General features: G+C 36.5%; 1 protein-coding gene across 2 annotated transcripts in view; it reads right to left on the reverse strand.

The window, feature by feature from the left end:
* dntt (deoxynucleotidyltransferase, terminal) overlaps positions 1-23,940 on the reverse strand; it is a 129,474-nt gene that overhangs the window by 1,271 nt on the left and 104,263 nt on the right. The gene's annotated exons all lie outside the window — the stretch shown is intronic.

Consider the following 23,940-nt stretch of genomic DNA (forward strand, 5'->3'; position numbering starts at 1 on the left):
CTACTTTTCCCTATAGGACTTCTGTCTTTGCAGCATTTATTGCAACACCCACAACCTTTTTTATTGCATTTTCATAATTGTGTCAAGAGAGTTGGCTCAAAATTGTAGAGAGTCTAATTAGACACAAAGATTTGAGCCACAATTATGATGAAACACATTTAGGTTGAAGATTTATGTATATTTCCCAGGATGATTTCACTTCAGGCTCATTTAAGGTGTTCAGAAATGATTTATTTGTCCCTGTAAGTGCTTTAGTGTGGGAACACTTGGTGGAAGGTAATACTAGTTAATAACATGGCACAACGCGTACACTTTTTTCCAACATAGGGGCAATTTAGCATAGCCAATACACAACTGTGTGTGGAAAGGGGAAATCCAGAGAGGACACAAACACAGGGAGAACATCCAAAACTCCACACAAACAGTAATCTGAGCTCTGGATCAAACTGATTACTCTGGAATTGTGATATGCAATTGCTACCAGCTGCAACACTGTGCTGCAAGGGAATCCAGATATAAACTAATAAAATCTGGAACAAAGCTACAGTTTGCGTGATCATGATAAACAAGGAGGGAAACATTTTTTTAACTTCTCTCCAGAAGCACTCCAAATACATTTAATGTCATTGTGTATGCCTTAACTTTTACATCACAGACAAAACGTCGATAGATGATTATAAATGAGAGTGAATCAAAGTGCTTTTTATGTTATTACACTGCTAAATTACAACCAGCCTTTATTGTTATATGTTACATTTGTTACATAGGTTATATTTTTACAATTGTTATATTTACTACTAAGTTTTTGAATTTAATAGACTCTTTAACTGGTTGCTTGAATAACTTTAAAACATGTGGGCCTATAAACAATGTCAACCAATGTCTGACTGGTTTTGTTAGTAGAAATGGCATCATTGAAAAGCACTGAATAAAAGAATAGAGAGAATATTATTGTATATAGCTTGCAAATATAATAATCAGTTTTACACATCATTAAAAGGGTGGAAAGCTGAGCTCTCTGCATAAGGCTCTTATGCCATATACAGACATGATATCTGTTGGCCCAAGGCAAGGCTGATAAGGCCAAGAGGAAGCTATTAATCTGACTTGTACTGCCTTAAAGTGTTAAGCTGGAAGTCGTATGTCAAAATAAAGAAAAGAATGAAGAAAAGAAGAAAAAAATAAGCAGCTCATCTGTCAGTGAGGGAAGGCATTTGGCTTATATTGTCTATTGAAGGGTTGTTTAAAATGCAAATCAGGTACAGAATGGTCAAAGATTCATTTTTGTGCTGGGTATGTGTTTACAACGGTGTGCGTGTGTGCGCGCGTGTGTGTGTGTGTGGGTGTGTGTGTGTGTGTGTGTGTGTGTTGTGTGTTTATAATGGTCTGTTTGGTGAATGAGCATAGGCAGAGGACACCTGGACTCTGACTGTGTAAATATCATTTAATGGTTATTTGTCCTTCTTTATAAATCAAAAGATCTGGGCTAAGAGCTGGGTAAATTACCCTGAGGACAAAAAGACCTCCATCTCATCCGAACATTCACTTATTCCTCCTATTATATCAATTGTTTATTATTGCTGGGTTATTTGTTTTTTAACCATCCTCCCTCCATGCATCTATTTCTTTAACCACACTTGGCTATGCAGGATGTTTTGAGGTGGTGTGAGAGCATGGCACATGACACACATTCAGGAAATTCGAGCCAAAAGCCCTGCAACCATGCAAAATATTTGTAAAAATTGAAATGTCAACATATAAAGGAGACAAGTTATTTTCGATTCAACAAGATTTGATGAGATCTGAAAAGCATGTGTCAAGACTTGACAGACAAGACACAGAGCACCCACAGTTGAGCAGAGTACTACCCGGCCCAATTAACAGGCAAACAGAGAGCAATTTCTTGGAACTGATTTAAGCAGCAGTCAAATTAAGCCTGATTGTGGACCAGAGCTCAACTGGGCAGCTGAACTGAGAGAAGCCCATTCTCTAAAATCCTTCAACAATCTGGATAATACTAAGCTTTGGAAAAGATTTGAATTAGTTACTGGGCAAAATACGTGCTACAGAAAAAAACAATCCAAACACATCTGTGTCCACAGAGATCTGTACCAAGTTTATTTGTATTTCTGTTTTCTAAGTTTGTTTAAATACATAACAATTCATAATAAATACATAGCAACCCACTTTTTGGCAGTACGCATACCTAAAATCCTCACCTCCATTGACTGACTGATGGACTGACTGTATGACTGAATTACTTAATGATTGCATGAATTAATCATTGAATAAATGAATTACTGAATAACTGTGTGAATGCAGAAAGTGGTAGCTCAGTTGCTAAGATTGCTGTGAGTTTATATTCCAGCAGTGGCCAAGCTGCTCACCTGGGCTCTTTAGCAAAGCCCTTAACCCTCAACTACTAAATTTTTGTTTCTTACAAAATACAATAAATGTAATGTATAAATAAACGAATGACTGACTGAATACAGTGGTGTGAAAAAGTGTTTGCCCCTTTCCTGATTTCTTATTAAACAGTTTTTTAAAAAATAAACTAAAATATTTGTTTATGGGAGCATAAAAACAACACCTTCCACTGATAGCACAGCTTATTTCATGCATGGGATAAAATAAGACACACTTTACGCTTAAGGAAATCTCGGATGAGGATTTGTTTGGTCTTTCCTAGAGAAAAAATTCCCTTTTAATTATTTAATCGTAATGATTAACTATTCACAAATTATACTACACAAATTCTGACCACACTGCGCTGAAGCTGTTGAGCTGAACATTGGGCTTATTTATGTGATGATGTTCCAATGGACCCAAATGCATGCTTGTTTCACTGGGAGTTAGAGTGAAAAAGTGTTTGCCCCCTTCCTGATTTCTTATTTTTTTGCATGTTTGTCACACTTTAAAGTTTCACATCATCAAACTAATTTAAATATTAGTAAAAGATAACACAAGTGAACACAACATGCAGTTTTTAAATGAAGCTTTTTATTATTGAGGGAAAGCAAAATCCCAAACTACATGGCCCTGTGTGAAAAAGTGTTTGCCCCCCTTTAAAACTGTGGTTTATCACACCTGAGTTAAATTTCTCTAGCCACACCCAGGTCTGATTACTGCCACACCTGTTCACCATCAAGACATCTCTTAAATAGGCCTGCCTTACAAAGTCAAGTAAACCAGAAGATCCTCAAAAACTAAACATAATGCTGATAATCCAAAGAAATTCAGAAACAAATGAGAACGAAATTGTGATCTATCAGTCAGGAAAATGTTATAAAATAATTTTTAAAGCTTTGGGATTCCAGCGAACCACAGTGAGAGCCATTATTCACAAATAGCAAAATCATGGAACAGTGGAGAACCTTCCCAGGAGCCAGCCGACCAAAATTACCCCAAGAGCACAGTGACGACTCATCCAAGAGGTCACAAAAGACCCCACAACAACATCCAAAGAACTGCAGGCCTCACTTGTCTCAGTTAAGGTCAGTGCTCATGACTCCACCATAAAAAAGAGACTGGGTGAAAATGGTCTGCATGGCAGGGTTCCAAGATGAAAACCTCCACTGAGCTAAAATAACATAAAGGCTCGTCTTAGTTTTGCCAGAAAACATCTTGAGGATTGCCAAGACTTTTGGGTAAATACTCTGTGGGCTTACGAGACAAAAGTTAAACATTTTGGAAGGTGTGTGTCCCATTACTTCTGGCGTAAAAGTAACACAGCATTTCAGAAAAGAACATCATACCATCAGTAAAATATGGTGGTGGTACCATGATGGTCTGGGGCTGTTTTGCTGCTTCAGGAACTGGAAGACTTGCTGTGATAAATTAAACCATGAATTCTGCTTTTTACTAAAAAATCCTGAAGGAGAATGTCCGGCCATCTGTTCGTGACCTCAAGCTGAGGTGAACTTGGGTTCTGGAGCAGGACAATGATCCAGGTTAGGTTTTAGGGGGCAAACATTAGGTTATTAGGTTTAGGGGGCAAACACTTTATCACACTTTATCACTTTATGTAGTTTTGGATTTTGTTTTCCCTAAATAATAAAAACCTTCTTTTAAAAACTGCATGTTGTGTTCACTTGTGTCATTTTTTACTAATATTTAAATTAGTTTAATGATCTGAAACATTAAAGTGTGACAAACATGCAAAAAAATAAGAAATCAGGAAGCGGGCAAACTCTTTTTCACTGTAACTCCGAATAAAACAAGCAAGCATTTGGATCCATTGGAACATCATCACATAAATAAGCCCAGTGTTCAGCTCAAGTCATCAGCTTCAGCGCAGAAACCATGTGGTCAGAATTGGTGTAGTATAGTTTGTGACCAGATAATCATTAAAGTGAAATAATTAAAAGGGATTTTTTCCATACTTTCCCTAAGAAAGACCAAATAAATCCTCATCAGAGATTTCCTTAAGCATAAAGTGTGTCTTATTTCATCCCATGCATAAAATAAGCTGTGCTATCAGTAGAAGGTGTTGTTTTTATGCTTCCATAAACAAATATTTTAGTTTCCTTTTATTTAAAACAACTGTTACCTACTAAGCTTGTTATGTTCAATGTAACACCAGAGTAACTTTTCATTATGTCTAAAAATTAAGTCCTTTTTTTCACTCTTACAGGTCTTTGTACTCTGACAGGTCTTGGTTTGTGGTACGCTCTTTGTTGTTCAGCTCTTCTTTTTTGCTGCTCCGCTGTTAGGACTCTAGGGCTGGTGCACTCACTGTTATAAATCCTTCCTCATTGCTAATAGATTCTGCCTCGGCTTCTGAACCAGGTAAGTATTCCTTTGTGGCTTTGCTTTGACTCTGTAGAAGCTTCTCAGAGCTCTTTTCATCCTTAGACTTTGGACATCTTCCTAAAGTCATGTAATTATGCACTTTCTTCTGAAACTTGGTTAGGTTTCAGTCCCTGACTGAATGTCCAATATAAATCATCTGATATAGCATTTTCCCCAACTGAATTTCATGTTGGCGCTTCATAGCCAGCCAACGCTAAAAAGTTATCTGTGACATTCTCACTATGTTTGGGTTCTTTTAAAATGCCAAACAATTCTGAAAGAGATGACGTCTATCTATCTATCTATCTATCTATCTATCTATCTATCTATCTATCTATCTATCTATCTATCTATCTATCTATCTATCTATCTATCTATCTATCTATCTATCTATCTATCTATCTATCTATCTATCTATCTATCTATCTATCATTGAGATATTTATTATCCAGAGCTACTCCATGGATAAAGTATTCTTTTAATTAAGTCTTTATATTTAGTATGGGTTGAAAACAGTTAAATTACTGTAGTATATCCTATGCTTTTGCATTGTTCTGCATCATTTCACATCATCAAAATGTTTATTTTTTCACAAATCTGTGAATCATACATCAATGCAGACACAGTGACCTTTCAAGAAGTGCTGATACACTCTTCTTAACTGGAAATTTTTCATCATAAATGTTGCATTTGTAAAAATATTTAAATGTTTTTTTGAGATTAATATGTACATAGCTTGCATCTTGACCTTCTCACACATCCATTAGTTATCTTCAAAGCAGTCTTGTAGCTAAAATCTTAGTTTTCTTAGTTGAGATCTCTTAGAAGGTTAATTCTAAATGGGAGAATCCATATTTGGGTCATTTATGTTAGCACATTATGCAACCCAGCTATTAGGATTTTATAAGCCAGTGCACTCTTAGTGCCGGTCCCAAGCCAGGATAAATAGGGAGGATTGCGTTAGGAAGGGCATCCAGTGTAAAACATGTGCCAAATCAAATATGTGGATCACGAATAAGAATTTCATACCGGATCGGTCGAAGGTTAGCCCGGGTTACCAACGACTGCCACAGGTATCATTAGCCAAAATGGTACCGGTGGAAATTGGGCTACTGTTGGCCGAAGGAGAAGAAGGAAAGGAGGAAGACGTCTACAGAGACAGCAGGGAAAGTAGTGTGGAAGGGTGGAGGTTCGGGTTGGCACATTAAATGTTGGTACTTTGACTGGTAAAGGGGGAGAGGTAGCTGATATGATGGAGCGGAGAAAGGTAGATATGTTGTGTTTAGGAGACCAAGTGGAAAGGGAGTAATGCCAGGAACATTGGAGGTGGGTTTAAACTGTTTTATCATGGTGTAGATGGAAAGAGAAATGGTGTAGGGGTGATTCTGAAGGAACAGTACAGTTAGAGTGTAGTGGAGGTGAAGAGAGTTTCTGATACTGGATTGAACGTGAAGCTGGAAGTTGAAAGGGTGATAATAAATGTCATCAGTGCCTATGCGCCACAAGTGGGTTGTGAGAAGGAAAAATTCTGAAGTGAGTTAGATAGAGTGGTAGAAGGTGCACCTAGGAATGAACAATTGGTGATTGGGGCAGACTTTAATGGGCATGTAGGTAATGGGAACAGAGGTGATGAGAAGGTGATGGGTAGGTATGGCCTTAAGGAGAGGAATGTGGAAGGGCAGATGGTGGTAGATTTTGCTAAAAGGATGGAAATGGCAGTGGTGAATACTTATTTTAAGAAGAAGGAGGATCATAGGGTGGCGTATAAGAGTGGAGGAAGGTGCACACAGGTTGACTATGTTCTATGCAGGAGATGCAACCTGAAAGAGATTGGAGACTGTAAGGTGTGACATCTGGAAATAGAAAGGAAGACAAAGAGACATGGTGGTGGAATGAGGAAGTGCAGGGGAGCAAAAGAACAAAGAGGTTGGCAAAACAGAATTGGGATCGACAGGGTGATGAGAAAAGTAGGCAGGAGTACAAGGAGATGCAGCAGCAGGTAAAGAGGGATGTGGCAAAAGCCAAGGAAAAGGCATATGAGTAGCTGGACACTAAGGAAGGAGAAAAGGATTTGTACAATTTGGGGTATTGTATAAGGAAGTCAGGTGTGTCAGAGAAGTATGTGAGGGTGATGCAAGACATGTATGAGGACAGTGTGACAGCAGTAAAGTGTGCAGTAGAAACGACAGACTGGTTTAAGGTGGAGGTTGGATTGCATTAAGGATGGGCTCTGAGCCCTTTCCTGTTTGCAGTGGTGATGGACAGGTTGTTGGACGAGGTCAGACTGGAGTCTCCGTCGACAATGATGTTTGCGGATGATATTTTTATTTGTGGTGAGAGTAGGGAGCAGGTTGAGAAGAGCCTGGAGAGGAGAGAAGGGGAATGAAAGTCAGTAGGAGTAAGACAGAAGACGTGTGTGAATGAGAGGGAGGGCAGTGGAGTGGTGCGGTTGCAGGAAGAAGAGGTGGAGAATGTGGAGAAGTTCAGGTACCTGGGATCAGTGCAAAGTAATGGAGAGTGTGTTAGAGAAGTGAAGAAAAGAGTGCAGGCAGGGTGGAGTGGGTGGAGAAGAGTGACAGGAGTGATTTGTGATAGAAGAGTATCTGCAAGAGTGAAAGGGAAGGTTTATAGGACTGTGGTGAGACCTGCGAAGTTGTATGGTTTAGAGACAGTGGCATTGAGTAAAAGAAAGGACAAGGAGCTGGAGGTAGCAGAGTTGAAGATGTTGAGGTTTCCGTTGGGAGTGACGAGAATGGACAGGATTAGAAACAAGTTTATTAGAGGGACAGCCAATGTAGGACGTTTTGGAGACAAGGTGATGGAGGCTTGATTAAGATGGTTTGGACTAGAAGAATGCTGAGGATGGAGCCACCAGGAAGGCAGAAAAGAGGAAGGCCAAAGAGGAGGTTTATGAATGTGGTGAGGGAAGACATGCAGGTGGTTGGGGTAAAAGAGGCAGATATACAGGACAGAAGGGTATGAAGAAGGATAATCCACTGTGGCTACCCAAATGGAAGAAGCCAAAAGAAGAAAGGAGAAGAAGAAGAAGAAGAAGATGTTATCACTTTATGCAGGATAATAGCACAGCAGGTAGTCTTTATTCTTTAGCGTTGGTTATGAAATTCCACATGGTTTTACCATTTTCTTGTATCCTGATACTGTCTAGATCCGTGTCTTTCAAGCTGAGTGGACCACTGCAACTGCTAAACTGCAAAAGGAGTGTAATTACACACTGTTCCATTTAAAACAAGATGGCAAGATGTATTTAAAAAAAGTGTTCTCACTAGGCTTGAGCCGATCATATGCAATATGCAAATGAACACACAATAGCATGTCCAATAGATTCAATAGATATAAAAAGTATATAATTAGCAATTAAAGAATATACATTAAGTTGATTTTAGTTCCTTAAAGATCATGTGATACACAAGTACAGGGTAACAGGTATTTGTCTCTGCCACTTTTGCAGCTGTACCTGAATATGAACACCTGCCTTTTTCAGCCCTGTTGTTCTAATAAACAGCCCATTGGTCTTAGTTTGTCACCATGGTGACTGATCGTTAGACTCTATGCTCTGTTTGTTTACAGGTGGTTTACATTATATCATAGTGGTGCTTTCAGTGACTCAGTTTGACATAGCTTTTCATCCAAACCATGTGTGTTCCTTTTGTGTATATGATTTCTATGACTTTATTTATTTTTTTATTATTATTTAATGTTTGTGGCTTGGAGGTAAACTGTATCTATGGCTATTGTTGGGTAAAAACTTTGCTCTATGGAACACTGGTCCAAACTCACAAATCTATACTTTATTTGGAATGTTTTTTTGAAGCACTCCAAAACCAACCTTTCACTACAAGATTTTACTAAATATAAAGACATGAAGTATTAAAATGAGAGATATTGGTAAATCCAACTTATCTTTAATAAACAACAAAACTTGTCAACAACCTGTTAATAAATAATTATTATTAGTAAAAATTTCATTTCTGATTATTAATATTAACTAACAATAAGCACTTTAGATGTAGGAGATCTAATATAAAACAGCTCAACTAATATCAAAAGTGCTAGCTGTGCATTTGGAATGGCCTAAATGAATTCTAATTAGGTTAAATTTTTTTTCCCTTTTGTTTAGGGTTCTTAAGCTGAGGGAACAGACACAGTCTCAATGTGGCAGAACCTGAGTGACGAAAGCAGTTTGTAGGAAGTCTGTTTATTCTACTTGTCTGCTCTCAGTCCCTGCTCTTAGTTTATCCTGGAGAGTCAAAGAATAACTAGGTTTGAGACTATAAGAAGGGAAATGAGAGCAGAATCGTGCAGAATTGAAGAAATATTGTCCCCCACTAACAGGCCATAGAGTATTTTAGTAAAAAAAATTTTAAACTAAAAATCAGCAACCATCAAACTACTCCTAAAAGAATGTAAAATGAAGTTTCTCACTTCTTATATATGCCAGAATTTAGGAATGTTGCCATATAACAACTAAAATATGACCTTTAGTATAAAGCCATAAACCATCATGGTAGTTCAACCAAGGCTTTGAAAAGACACCGATTCTATTCATAAATTCCTCTTTTGGCTTTCATAAACTGGCCTGTTAAGTTAGTTGAAGGTTATTTGCAAATATAACACTGAACAAAAATGGCCAAAACAGACAAGACTCAAGGCCATTTGACTTCAAGGGGTAGTAGATCCTCTCTCCAGAAAGACAGTGGGGTTATCCAAGTCTCTGGTTGTGTGTCACAAAAAACATTTTTATTTTCAAGACATCAGAAATCTTTTAAAGACATTCGGAGCCTTCTTTTTCCACATACTGTGTTATTTCTGTGACGAAGGCATGCTTCATAAATTTGTGATCTATCTGTTTTACACAAACATACAGGGAACTTAACAACTAGGTCATGTTCTATGCCAAACACATTGTAAAATCATGCCTGGAACTTAAAAATGAGTTCTGTGTATGCATAATGTTACAGTGTTCTAATCAAAGGCATTTAATAACCATGAAAAAAGTTGTATGTTCACAAATTGCAGTTCTTGCAGGGAGTGTGAACAGGAATTCTACCCCAGGACTTCCTTTGAACAGCAACCTACGAGCAACACTGAATGAGGAGAGACAGGAGCACTGATCCACCTCATCACACCTTAGGATAATACCCAGAAATTCACAAACATCTGTGAGTGAGTCAACTAGATTTTCATACAACTGCATCTCTGATTATCAACTTCGAAGACTACACTGTGACTCTTTGTTCTGGGTGATTCTTCTTTGATGTCAGTCTATATCTACTGACAAAGATGCATGAGAACCATTAGTGTGAATTCCACTGAATAACTGTGCACAGTGAGTCATAAGGTGTTGTCCCTGAACACTAGAGATGCTGAATCAATTGAGGCTACAGCTGGACCTTTAGTGCTCACCCTGCTGATGTCTGCCTACAATGAGTCACAAGGCTTCTTCTGGGGTCTGCAGTGAAACAGACTTAATGTCACAGTATCTGCTGAACTGTGTAACATGGAGTCAAAAAAACAACCAAAGAGACACTAGAATAAAACTATAAAGCTTTTATCACCTCCATAAATGTTGAATGGTTGCTAGAATTAACATGTTAATTAGATTCTCTCTTTTGCCTATACTTCATATATTGACATCTTCTACTCTCTAATGGATTTTTATACATGTAAAGATTAAAGAAAACAATTAGTTTTGAAAATAGCATATAAAAAAATGCAAAACCATGGAGAGATCAAGCAAATAACCTTTTTTCATGTTCACAATTTACATTAATCATGCTCTCAATTTTGGTTATAATTATTATAGTTGGCATAAATTAAAAATATTGTGCCCATATTTTTCTTTCATTTGTGCTTTCCTTCAAAGATGCCTACACAGAGCCCTGGAAGGTTATCAGGAATAGGGTGCCTAACAATGATTTGAATTTCATTACATCTTTTCAGCACTGTTGAGCACATTATTTAGAACTTTATGATGACAACATTTATTGATAACAAAAAATTACATGTACCAATGCAAATATCTTATTAGAGTGCCTGCCTTTTGTGGTATTATTGTGAGCTAGAGGACTCTAAGCTTATGTTTCTGTCTGTCATATCCCAATGATAACATTTTCTTTAATTAAAGAATCCAACAAAAACTTGTGATCTACACCAGGCTGTATCCCTGCCGAGCATGTTTGGGCATGTTTTATTTTAAAAGGAGAGCACAAAAAGTGAGCACGATTTATTAATTCAGAAATCACCAAGAGCAAACTGAGAGCTTTAAAAGGGTAAATTGTCTACAGCCACAATTTCATGACCTCAGTTTAGTTCATGTAGCCACTTTCAACAAATTACTGCTCATTGCATTTTACTACACCAAAACCCAACACCTCTTCAGAGCTCTGCATCAAGGTGTTGCTTTTCACAGTTTCCCAAAAAAGGATATGTAGTTGGCAAACTTGTAAGTGGCTATAGGAAAGAATACTTTAGACTGCACTTTAGATTGAAGGACAAAGAGAGAAAGTCATTACTCAAAATGGATGCTAGTAACAAGTTCTTTGCCCTTGCTGTATCAAGAGAAGAGCCAAAAAGGGTATTTTTGTTACTTTTATTTTAATTAAATTGCCTATTATATATGTTTTTATTGTGATAGCTTAAAAGCCATTGAGATGCCCTGCCCATATTTCTGAAGTCCTTCAAAAATTATTGACCATTTTAAGATATCTCATCATTTGGGCTATATAACATCACTGGCTGTCTAAACATACTCAGTGGAGGATATCAGTTGTTGCCAACTATGCAAACAGCCAAATGCCTGAAATTTTGACAGGAGAGAGATTGACAAGGCCAACGCACCCTTCAATAGAAAATAGCAGCAGTTGTATCTACAGGGGAATGGCATGATTCAAACTGGAAATCTTAGCCAAGTTACATTTTATTTTTTACCAGTGGCACAGTCACTAATTTCTATTTAATTAAGTATTTTGCACTGAACCAGTTCACTCCTAGACATCTAGTTAATTTTCTATCATCTGTTTTATCCTTTTCTATTTTTTCCACAGAGCCATTTTAGCAGTAGCTGCAGGTGAAGTGTTTGATTTCATGGACCCAAAAGAGACTCAACAATGCTGTTATTTAAATTTCTCATTTAGTAGAAGAAAATGAGATTATTTTCTTCACAGTCTTTTTGCTCTTTGAGCCTTGTTTAAGAGATCAGAGAAAACAAAATGCTGCTAAAAGAATAACTCAGTCTGAAAGATAATGAAAGTGACTGTATGTATGCTCCTCTCTAAATGTTTTTAATTACACTATATTTAAATGGAGGCCTTTACCTCTAAAGATCTACCTCTAAAGAAACTAACTTCTGGAAGACAGAATAGACACATTTCACACAAATGTCTAATTAAATGTGCATGCACACTTGTCACACACTTAAAAACTGCCGCAAAAGCACGTATATGTTTGTATATTTTTGATTCTCTTTTTGCCCTCTGTCTCCTGTCATTATGCTTTTCCTAAAATGCAGGTGCCAGTTCCTTTCATTGGGGCATTATGTGGGATCTGCCACACCCATGGCGGAAGGGGACGTCGTGAAAGAGGCGGGGCTTTGAAGATTAAAGCGGCATAGTGGAGGAATTAAAATGCAGATAGCAGGATTCTGAAATTTTGCTCTGCAATTATAGCAAGGGGTTTGTAGTTTGCTTGATGCACTGGCTATATCATAGCATTTTATTAACAGATCACCGAAACCATATCATTATTCTATAATTATCAATATCCAGTATAAACCTACTAATAACTTCTTATAATGTGCTTTAAATGTCTAATCGTTTAATTTACTTACAGCTTAATGACGTAAAAACCCAACAGAAATGTAAATCACTTCTGGGAAGAGATTTGTGAATATTTGTTTTCATGGATTTCATAATGATGCAAAGAGTGCATAGAGTTTTATAAGGAATTAACATGGGAATAAAGTAAACATAACCTGGTTTAAGCAAGCGACATACAACTATAACCACTGGTGATGAATAAGAGACAATGAGTGTAGTGCAAGGTGTATATATATATATATATATAAAATATATATATATATATATATATATATATATATATATATATATATATATATATATATATATATATATATATATATATATATATACTACTGCTCTTTGTCAGTAAATGTGCATCACAGACACTGTAACGAACAATTGTTTCAATTATTTAAACATCGTATCCAAATCTCCAGCTTAGTATATAAAGGGTTTCCTAAACCTCTACACTGAAAACTCAACCTTCCCATTGAGTTCTGCTACACATAACATATAAGACAATTGATTCTCTGATACAGTTGATACATTTCTTAACAATAAGAGTTACATTGGCTTTATCCAATTAGACTTTGAACAACACTCCACCGACATTATATGAGGATTTGTGGTGGTGCAATGCACTTTCCCTGTGTTCTATTAATCTCTATAAATGGGATCATAAAGGTAATTACTCTATTTTAAATTATCATAGAAGAATCAGATAGATCAGTCAGTCAGAAGCAGTACTCCTAAGCCATGATATTTCAAAATCACTTTTAATTTGCAGAAATAATTTATTGAGATCTGTTTAGCTCGCAGGATTAAAGGTTAAAGAAATTAAACCCCAGTGTAAAACAAAATAGTTTCCCATGTTGGACACAGTTTCTTTAAAGATGTTCATTAGATTTCAGTGCTTTACTTACTAATCAAATAAAGAAGAAACAAGGCACAAGGCATGGAACATTAGGAATGAACATGATGTCACTAGTAATCTTATAGAGAGAGTGAGAGAGTGCTAATTAGGGAAATTAAGAAACAGATAAAAACAGCTTGGGGGAAAAGAACATAATGTGAATTCAGCAATTACTCAAGCACACTAAATGTGTTTAAAATATGGCATAAAACCTGATACATTTGCATTCGTATTTATTTATTTGTACCTGCTCTTATACAGAGCAACTCAGACAAAGAGCAATCCACTGTTGGTGGTGATTCTTTTCCACTGATCTAGTCATTTAATAAAGGACAATTTCAAAATATACATTCAAAAATATACCCAATACCCAAGTGTAAACAGTAAATCCAATCAAGAAAACAAGTGCTCCAAATATCCATATCTGTATTTGCATTTAGATTTCAGCCTGAGGTGGGTGTGCTCTAAACGGAAAGATTTTGTAAACTAAATATGGACCTTAGTACTATTAGCCCTGGGAGGCGAATTTATGATTATTATGTTACTAATATTATTTGTTATAATGTATATACTATGGATATACTTTGTATATGTACAAAATAAAATTTCATATTTTACACTTGTATGTATAGCCTATACTTTGTAAAATATTTTTTAAATATTCTTATTACAGGATGTTTTTTTTTTTTTTTGACTGATCAGTCTCAACCTTAGTTACAGCACTTACCCACTATACTTAAAACATAGTAAGTAATTGGTCAGGATTAGACATTTTTGCAGATTTTTCTTAACTTTTTCTTAACATTCAAAAATTAAAATAAAAAACTTAAAAACATTTTTTTTTTTATCACCATGACCTTGTTCAGACTGTCAACAGACACATGTTGTAAATGCATCAAGCAGCACAGCACATCCATTACAAGTCTTACAGTATTACTTTATATTTGACATTTTGGTATTATGCAGGACCCCAAACCTGATATTTGCCTAAATCCAAAAGTGGTAGAAATGTGAAATTCTTAGCAAGCTTCTAAAAGAACAATGTATGTTCTATTGTTATCTGTAAAAGTGTCTATCAAGAACACAATATCTGTTTATATTCATGTCATTTGGTAGATGCCCTTATTCAGAATGACTTACAGGAGTGCTCTGATGTCTTTATCAATAAATACATCCAGGTACTGTTTCACAAGGTTACACACTAAGAAAACCATCAATCTGGAAACTTTGTTGAGGAGAAAATATTAAAAAAAAGCATTTTTAAGCGCTAATTTAAGTACTTAATGGAAGAAGAAGGTCTTTTATCAATGTTTGAATACAGACAGTGACTCAGGTGTTCATTTCTAGTTCGTTTCACCACCTAGATGCCAGAAGAGAAAAGAAAATCTGTACATTAAGTGATGTGACCAGTCAGGTAGTGGTAGAGGATCAGAGGAAGTGTGGTGCAGTGCAGTGCAGTGCAGGGTGTGACATGTGCTTTAAGGTAGGTGAAAGGTGGCCCATTTTTGACTTGCAGTAATTTACAATAGTCTAGTCTAGAGATACCCAGAGACTGAACAATCATCTCAGTAGCCTGTGTGGATGGAACTGGACACATTTTTTTTCAATTGTTAAAAATCTTAAACCAAAATTAGTGTGCAGGATTAACAATGTGACAGAAAAAAGAAAGATGACTTAATGATTAGTTCAGAAAGCTGTTATGGGAATCTGTTAATTCTGGATAATTTTTTCATATATGGTTACATCCCTACAAGGATGTAAAACAATGTAAAATAGATGCAGCCAGTATTACAAATGCAGAAAATATCATTATTATAAAAAATCAGAGAAGTCTGATCCTAGACCTTTGTAAAAAAATAATAATAATAAAGACATTAAAATAACTGAGAATGGGAAGCACAAATCCCTATAAAGTAGCCAAGTCACTGAAACAATGAAATTGCACCGAATGAACATGCTCAATGGAAGGTTATTACTGGAACAGGAAGCCAGTTAAAGAGTTACATAAGACAACTTGAGTAAAAATATTCCATCAGATGAAGTATACCTTTTGAAAAAAGCCCAGCATGTTCATGTGCACAATCTGAAAATGAATGAATTTCTGTAAAAATAGTGAGGTTAAAAAAAAAAACGAACCTGTCTGTGCTATGTGGTAGGATCAAGCATGTACACTGCCAAAAATGTAAACTGAAAGGTTAAGAGCATAGTGCTACAGCATCAAAAGTACAGATAAGGTTCAAATGTATCAAAGGCAACTGTCAGGTTACTCAGGATGAAGTTCACTGAGTTTTGTTTAGTGTGTAGAGGGGCACTTGTTTTTAACATTTATGTTGTAAGAACCAATAAAATGTACACTGACTTAAGCCAACTGTCTAGCAGAGGGAATCATGACATACTATAATCAGGGCTACCACAGTTACAAGATTTGAATATACACACTATCTATTATTGCATCTATCAGAAGAGGCTTATCCATGCTTCCCAATCTCGATAATGCTACAGACATCTGTGGTCAGGAACCAATTGTGCAAAATTGGCTGTTATATGTGGTTAGGGATGCACTCTCACTTTCCTTCTCCGTCCTGTCAATCACAGAGACACTAACTAATCGCAGGCTTCTGTGGAAGATAGAGCATTCCTCTACACTATGAGGCAGCAGGTTGTTTGGCTTGATGTGTCTCACAGGAAGTATATTTCACTTTCTGGATTGTTAGCTGACATGTGCTAGGGGAAGATGTAATTTTTTTAGGTAATAATTGAGAATAAAACAAAAATAAATAAATAAATGAAATACATAATTAAAACAGTTTATTGTACAGTATTCTGACCTTGGAATTTAAAAAATGTGGTGCATAGTTTCTTTTACGACAATTTTGAATCCATAAAACCAAAGACATAAAGTACGCAGTGGTCACTGGCTTGAGTGTGAAATTAGCTCCCTGTGCTACTGTATATTAGTAGGATATATTTCTAGGAGCATCAAACACAAATGTTTTCTTGCAGCTTTATTTTTTTGACCCCTGCCCAAATACAAAAAAAATAAATAGTACAAATGAGAATACTGTACTTTTTAATACTCACTTGTGTAGATATAAATTAATATTCTGTTATGATACTAATAATGTTGTGTAGCTGTTTTTATTTACATAATTTTCAATTCAACCATAATTATTTACAAGAAGACAGATATTTTAATGCATGGATGTGTATATAGGGGGAGTGGTGGCTTCAGCGGTTAAGGCGCTGGGTTGCCGATCGGAAGGGCTGGGGTTCAAGCCCCGGTATCGCCAAGCTGCCACTCTTGGGCCCTTGCGCAAGGCCCTTAACCCTCTATGCTCTGGGGGTCCCTTACGAGGGAAATATCAAGGTCCGTGACATGGGGCCGCCTTCCCGTGGGCTCACCACCTGCAGGAGGGAACGTAAGGGACGGTGCTGTGAGGATTGGGCAGCAGTCGAAGGTGGGGGCCTGCTTAGACTGCTGCCCCCGCGACCCGAATTACGGATAAGCGGGAGAAAATGAATGAAGGATGTGTATATAATTGCCAGGAATTAGATGACACTGTAGGTGATAGACTCACTATAGTTACACTCCTGTATGCACTGAACTTTGAAATTCAACTACCCCATTATTGTCATGTAATTATATTTATATGAAAAGTTTCTCTTTTCGGTGAAATGCATCTCAAAAACAGATGTTCAGAAACTAATAAGATTTGTTAGGCACGTCTCAAGGACAGACGACAAGCTGAACTGAGAAATCAAAATACACATTCAGATCTGGCTCCAGCCACCAGACAGTCATCCGTGTCTATAACCTTCAAAAAGGATTGGCTCAATGAACTGCACACTTAGCGCACACGAGCACTAATATTTTTCATAGATATGTCCTTGGCTTACTACTGGAGAAGAAAAAGATGCGTCAATGGGGCCATTTTGCATTTCTCCTTTGTAATGATTCATAAAATAAATATATGTAATAAAAAAAACCTCCATAATATATCTATTTAATAAATTACAGATTTATTGGAAATATAAGTGCTATTAGATTCAGCAAGCAGTCAGATAAAAGATAAAAAAAAAGAACCTGAGAAGAACCATTTTATTATCAGTTGCATAATTAACTGCAAAGAAAAAATATAATACCAATAATATAATGCGAATAAGTGAATGATAAAGAGAAGAAATTCTTTAGAAATGGGCATTTATACCTGCTTAAGAGAAAAATTCCAATAAGCAACCTGGAACTAAAATTAATTAATACATTTGGGATTATATTTCATAAACCTTTGGTAAATAAAATACCACATACAATAAAATACATAAAATATAATATAAATTGTAGTTGCAAAAGTTTTTGCCCCTCTAAAAACCACTCAATGCCTGTGTTTAAATGAAGTACTATTTGATCTCTGTGTCATGACATAGTCAAAACCCAGACCATGATATAATTGAAAATGAATGGCAAGATGTGAAAATTCCTGCCTGCCAATTTTTTTATCATCACTTGAGCAATTTTGCAGCCAAACGTGGCTCAAGAGTGTGAATTCTTATATAAGCATCAAATTTTTGTTATTTTTGCATTGAGCCTCAATAAAAAGAAATATTGCCGCCTCAAATGGTACAAATCCCAGGTCCAGCTCAATCCTCAGTCTATTGCAAGTCCAACTTAGAAGAGTTAACAGAGGGTGAATACTTATATAAAGAACAGTATTATAAATGTTTCAGAGATTCAAAGTCAGCTGAACCCGAGGTGCTTTTCATATGTGCTTCGATGCTGCTGTTATTGGAACAAAGATTTTTCTTCTTACAAAAGCAATGCTCTTGGACCTCAAGGCTACTGTATGTTACGACAATGGAAGTTGCACTGTTACTGAAAAACTTTCTGCAAAAGCTCTAGACAAGAGGTGTATGAACTCTAAGACTTTTTTGGAAGTTGTTACGAGCTCCATCATACTGCACTATACAGCTCTCACCAGCAGAATGGTAAAAAAAAATGAGGCTTTCATCAAAGCTGAGTTCGTGTGTAAGTCTAGACTCTGAACTGAAAAGCTGCTGGCTGCTGCCTTTCATACCACAGACATAATGAAAAGAGAGAGAACAAAAACAGGCAGGAAAAAGCTCCAATTAAAAAGATGCCAAAATGCCTAATGATAAAGCTCCAGTCTATTGAATGCACTCTTGGTTCACTCGCATAAAAAGAAATAATCAGAATGGCTTGCGATGAAATGAAACTCCTCTGAATCCTAAATCTTTATTTGTGTGAGATGAAAAAATCTGAGTCTGTGGTAAATCACTGAAATAAAGTAGTAATCTATGCGCTGACTTGTTTGTTCCAGATTATTTACGACGAAGGCCTATTTATTTGGAGATTTGGCCTTTTAATCCAAAGGAAAGTAATGTGGAGTGGATTACAAATCAGCACCCACACACACAGTTACTACAGATCAACTCTTCTTTAGCAATACAATAATACAATATTGCTACTGAAATTATTACATGTATTGTTGCTTTCCACTGCTGCTTTCTTCCTTATAGTTTTATTGCCAGGCAAAGAAACTGGATGTTGGGTGCAGGGAAGTGATAAATTGAATTGTCTTTTGATTGCCTTTAAGCTAATTTGTCTATATTGCTGGCAGACATGGAAAAGCTGATGAAGGCAGAAAGCAGGGGAAAGTCGATTAGACACTCAGTCTCTCTGTTCTCTGTGATTGAACAGCTTCCTACACACACACACACACACACACACACACACACACACACACACACACACACACACACACACACACACAGAAGCTGGTCAATGACCTGAAAAGAGCTGGGACCACCGTTTCCAAGGTTACTGTTGGTAATACACTAAGACGTCATGGTTTGAAATCATGCATGGCACGGAAGGTTCCCCTGCTTAAACCAGCACATGTCCAGGCACGTCTTAAGTTTGCCAATGACCATTGGGATGATCCAGAGGAGTCATGGGAGAAAGTCATGTGGTCAGATGAGACCAAAATAGAACTTTTGGGTCATAATTCCACTAAACATGTTTGGAGGAAGAAGAATGATGAGTACCATCCCAAGAACACCATCCCTACAGTGAAGCATGGGGGTGGTAGCATCATGCTTTAGGGGTGTTTTTCTGCACATGGGACAGGGCGACTGCACTGTATTAAGGAGAGGATGACCGGGGCCATGTATTGCGAGATTTTGGGGAACAACCTCCTTCCCTCAGTTAGAGCATTGAAGATGAGTCGAGGCTGGGTCTTCCAACATGACAATGACCCGAAGCACACAGCCAGGATAACCAAGGAGTGGCTCTGTAAGAAACATATCAAGGTTCTGGCATGGCCTAGCCAGTCTCCAGACCTAAACCCAATAGAGAATCTTTGGAGGGAGCTCAAACTCCGTGTTTCTCAGCGACAGGCCAAAAACCTGACTGATCTAGAGGAGATCTGTGTGGAGGAGTGGGCCAAAATCCCTCCTGCAGTGTGTGCAAACCTGGTGAAAAACTACAGGAAACATTTGAAAACAAAGGCTACTGTACCAAATATTAACATTGACTTTCTCAGGTGTTCAAATACTTATTTGCAGCTGTATCATACAAATAAATAGTTTAAAAATCATATATTGTGATTTCTGGATTTTTTTTTTTAGATTATGTCTCTCACAGTGGACATGCACCTACGATGACAATTTCAGACTCCTCCATGATTTCTAAGTGGGAGAACTTGCAAAATAGCAGGGTGTTCAAATACTTATTTTCCTCACTGTATATATATATATATATATATATATATATATATATATATATATATATATATATATATATACATACACACACATAGGAAAAAAAAAACAGTTCCCTTACTAATCAACTCTATTATTACATGATTACAGGCAACATAAAAAAATAGTCACAGCTATTAAATCAGGCCAGTGGTTTGCTCTCTTCAGTTTCTTTATAGTGTGCTACACCATGGCCTCCTCCTACTCTAGATCATTCAACCACTCTGATCATTAATGCATGTTATTTATGATAAAAAAAAACTGAGGGTTTTGGATGGAGTTGAGTGTTCAAAAGTCCTGGCCTGTAACCATACCGCAATGTGTTCTCATGCTCAGGTTTCAACCTATTCTGTGGTTTAAGGTCATATCTTTTCTTGCAACTTCATATGTTTATAAACATATAAATAATGCTCAGAATCTCAGAGATTGTGTTATTTTGAGATTAGACAACATCTGAGAGATTAGAGGAATTGCAGATGGCAGATCACACATTGAAATCACAGAGGAAGAAAATATCACACAGTATTACTACCACCCTTTGATGGATGTTACTGCTTCGACTGACACTTCTCATCTAAATGATTTTATTCTAGCCAGCAGAAAATATAGATTGATAACTTTTGACATATGGATTTATTGTTTCCAAGTGTAAGTTAAAACATCTCATTTTAAGAAACACATCTCTGTAAGAAAATGGGATAGGGAAACAATCTTCTGCAGGGTTCTAAATAGAAAATATGTTTGGAGCTTTTTATTTTTTAAATGTATTTCTAAAATCGTACTGCAAATAGCTAGTCCAGGTATTTCGGCACAGTTGATTGCATGATCAATCCTGAGCTAAGGTTACTGTCTGCATAGAGTTTCTGTTCTCCCTATTTTTCTGCCAAAAACCCCCCACTAGATATAGGCTATAGATTAACTACCCCTAGGTTTAAACATGTGTATATTTTCTGCTGTGATACCATCCACATTGGATTCCCATCGTGGTATATTTCCTGGGTCATTCAATTGTCAGTTTGGTGCCGTTATTGCAAGCAGTAGATATGCAACAAAATACTGTTGTTCCAATATTTTTGCTCACCACAAATTGGGTGGTCTGCATCCAAAAGTGCCATGTTCTTAATTATTTAACAGATCTAGATGTACATATCAGGAAATAAAAAGATGGAATTTTGTTGTGTTCTATTCGGTTCATTATTTTTATATCTCAAACTGTAATGTATTGAGTATATAGCAAAAATGGGCCTTGACATTTCAATACTTTTAAAGGGAATATTATCTGACAGACTCTTCATTAGTTATATGTATTTTTAATTCATGAGCTGAAATACACACTATTACACACTCCATAGTATCACCCATCACTTTGAAGTCATGTTCTCGCACAATCGCAGAGCTTGCTAATAAAACATGACACGCACACATGCCCATGAAGTTTCCTCTCAGCCAAACACTATATGTGTTTCGTAGGTCTGGTCTCAATTATTCCTCATTCACGCTCACAGAAACATCAATATTTACCTTTTTCATCTTTTTGCTATTATAGGTGGTCTGCAACTTTGCAAGTGGATTTGCAAGTGGATTTCCTCTTGGGATTAGGAGGTGAAAGAATGGTTTTAAATTTCACTGAAAGACTGTGTGCTGAATATATACCGTAATTCTATAAATATATATACACTTCCTGACCCGGTCTCGACACAGTAATGGAGAACAATTAACTTGCTAAGCAAAAGCCATCATTAATAAATTCAGCATGGTGTTTGGAGCCAAAAATTGAAATGCAGCTTTGCTTCATATGACCAGTAGTGATGCATTATTTCTTCCATGCCAAATTATCAGCCATGGTTTATTTGGCAGCCTCATTAATTATTTCTGTATTTTTTTTTTTTATTCATGGAGTGAAAAAACATGCTACTATTTACTGCACAGTGTGACTAGGCTTTTTCATTCATTTAGCTTCAGGAAGTGCTTTATCCGAGTCAGAGTCATATCAAATGTGAAGCTTCTCCTTGGAGACACTGGTAAAGATTTCCAGGGTTAACCTTGGTGGAGAAAGAAAGGATCGGCACGGTGGTGGTAGTGTCATGGCTTGGGCTTGCATGACTAATCTTTATTGAAACTCATATTGGTAGAAGTAGAACGTCTGCTAATTTATGAAGAAATGCATCCAAGGGACTTAGATGCATGTTTAAGGTGACACAAAGCAAGACAGTGACAGAAAGCACACTGCCAACACTTTTATAGGGGAAAAAGTGGAAGGTTTTAGACTGACCACGTCACTGGACTTTTACCCAATTGGAAATACATTTCAGCTTGTGAAGAGAACACTGGAGGGAGAAAAACCTCAAAACAAAACAAAAGAACTGAAAGAAGCTTTGACCAAAAAAGCAGAAGGATGAAGAATGCAGTTTGAGATTGGGTCTCTGTCTTATTACAGGGTTATGCAACCAAATATTGTTATTTACTTGAATTTGTTTTAAGATTATCTGCTCTTTAAAACATTGAGATACCAGAAATTAAAAGCTGAAATTCTGATCTGACATCTCATATTAGACTTTTGAGCTCAAACCCTTGTAGGGAAAGGGAATGAAAACACTTCAAAGTGCTGGGTGATGCTATGGAGTCTATAAGTGTGTATTTTCACCTTTTTAATTAAAACATGTAAGATTCTGTCAGCAGTAGAGGCAGCGAAGCTGTCTTTTATTATTTCTTTTTGAACACCCTGCTGGCTTCCATTAACGATGGCCCTCACTTTATATGCACATTTATACTTCTATGTTATTAGGTTATTGTGATGTGAGCTTGTTGAATTCCAAATGAATTTAATACCAGGTGTTTACCTCCTAATCCTGCACTTGCAATGTTGCAGCCCACTTGCTCTGCTCTAAAAAATAGTGAATTTAAAAGAATGTACTGATTAGTGCTGATATTTCTGCCAGTGGAAAGGAAGAATGAAGGAGACAAATACAAATCAATACAGATGTGGCAGAAAGGTAAAAGTCATTTGACTTCAAAATAAAACTGTTTATGGAATAAAGCCCAACTGGTAAATAGGATAATAACAGGAAAATATTCATCAGTGCTAAAATGTGTGTTAATTTCGTTATAATTCCATTTCTAATTTTTTGCAAATACAATGTTTTTACTTACTTTTTTGCACTTATATTTTATCCACAATAAAACTGTGTTCACTTTATACTGTACTGTTATCACTTTCCAACAGCTATAAGCAGTCATTCTCTTACCAGCATCTCTGCAAAAAATTGCGAAGTACCTTTTCTAAAAGTTTTTTTCGTGGCAGAAAACCTACTTACCTTACAAACCTCTAACAAATATGTTTTTTCTAGGCATACAAACTTTCATATTAGTCTCTATAAATCAGTGTGTAGCAAAAAGTTGTGTTTGAAACTTTTATACTGACCAGTATCTGACCAATATTCAAGAAATTGGCAGCATTGATAATACATATGCTCCTTATAAATGAAAAATTATGAATAAAAATAACTACTGAGGAGACTGACAAAAAAAACATGGCTGATTACTTGAAATGGCAGCACCAATGCACCATACTGGCCATGCGACACAAAGCAGCATTTTATTATTTCTTTTAGAACCCCCTTCAGGATTTCATTAATGATGGTC

This window comes from Silurus aristotelis (assembly GCF_946808225.1).
Source record: "Silurus aristotelis genome assembly, chromosome: 4".
NCBI classification, from domain to species: Eukaryota; Metazoa; Chordata; class Actinopteri; order Siluriformes; family Siluridae; genus Silurus; species Silurus aristotelis.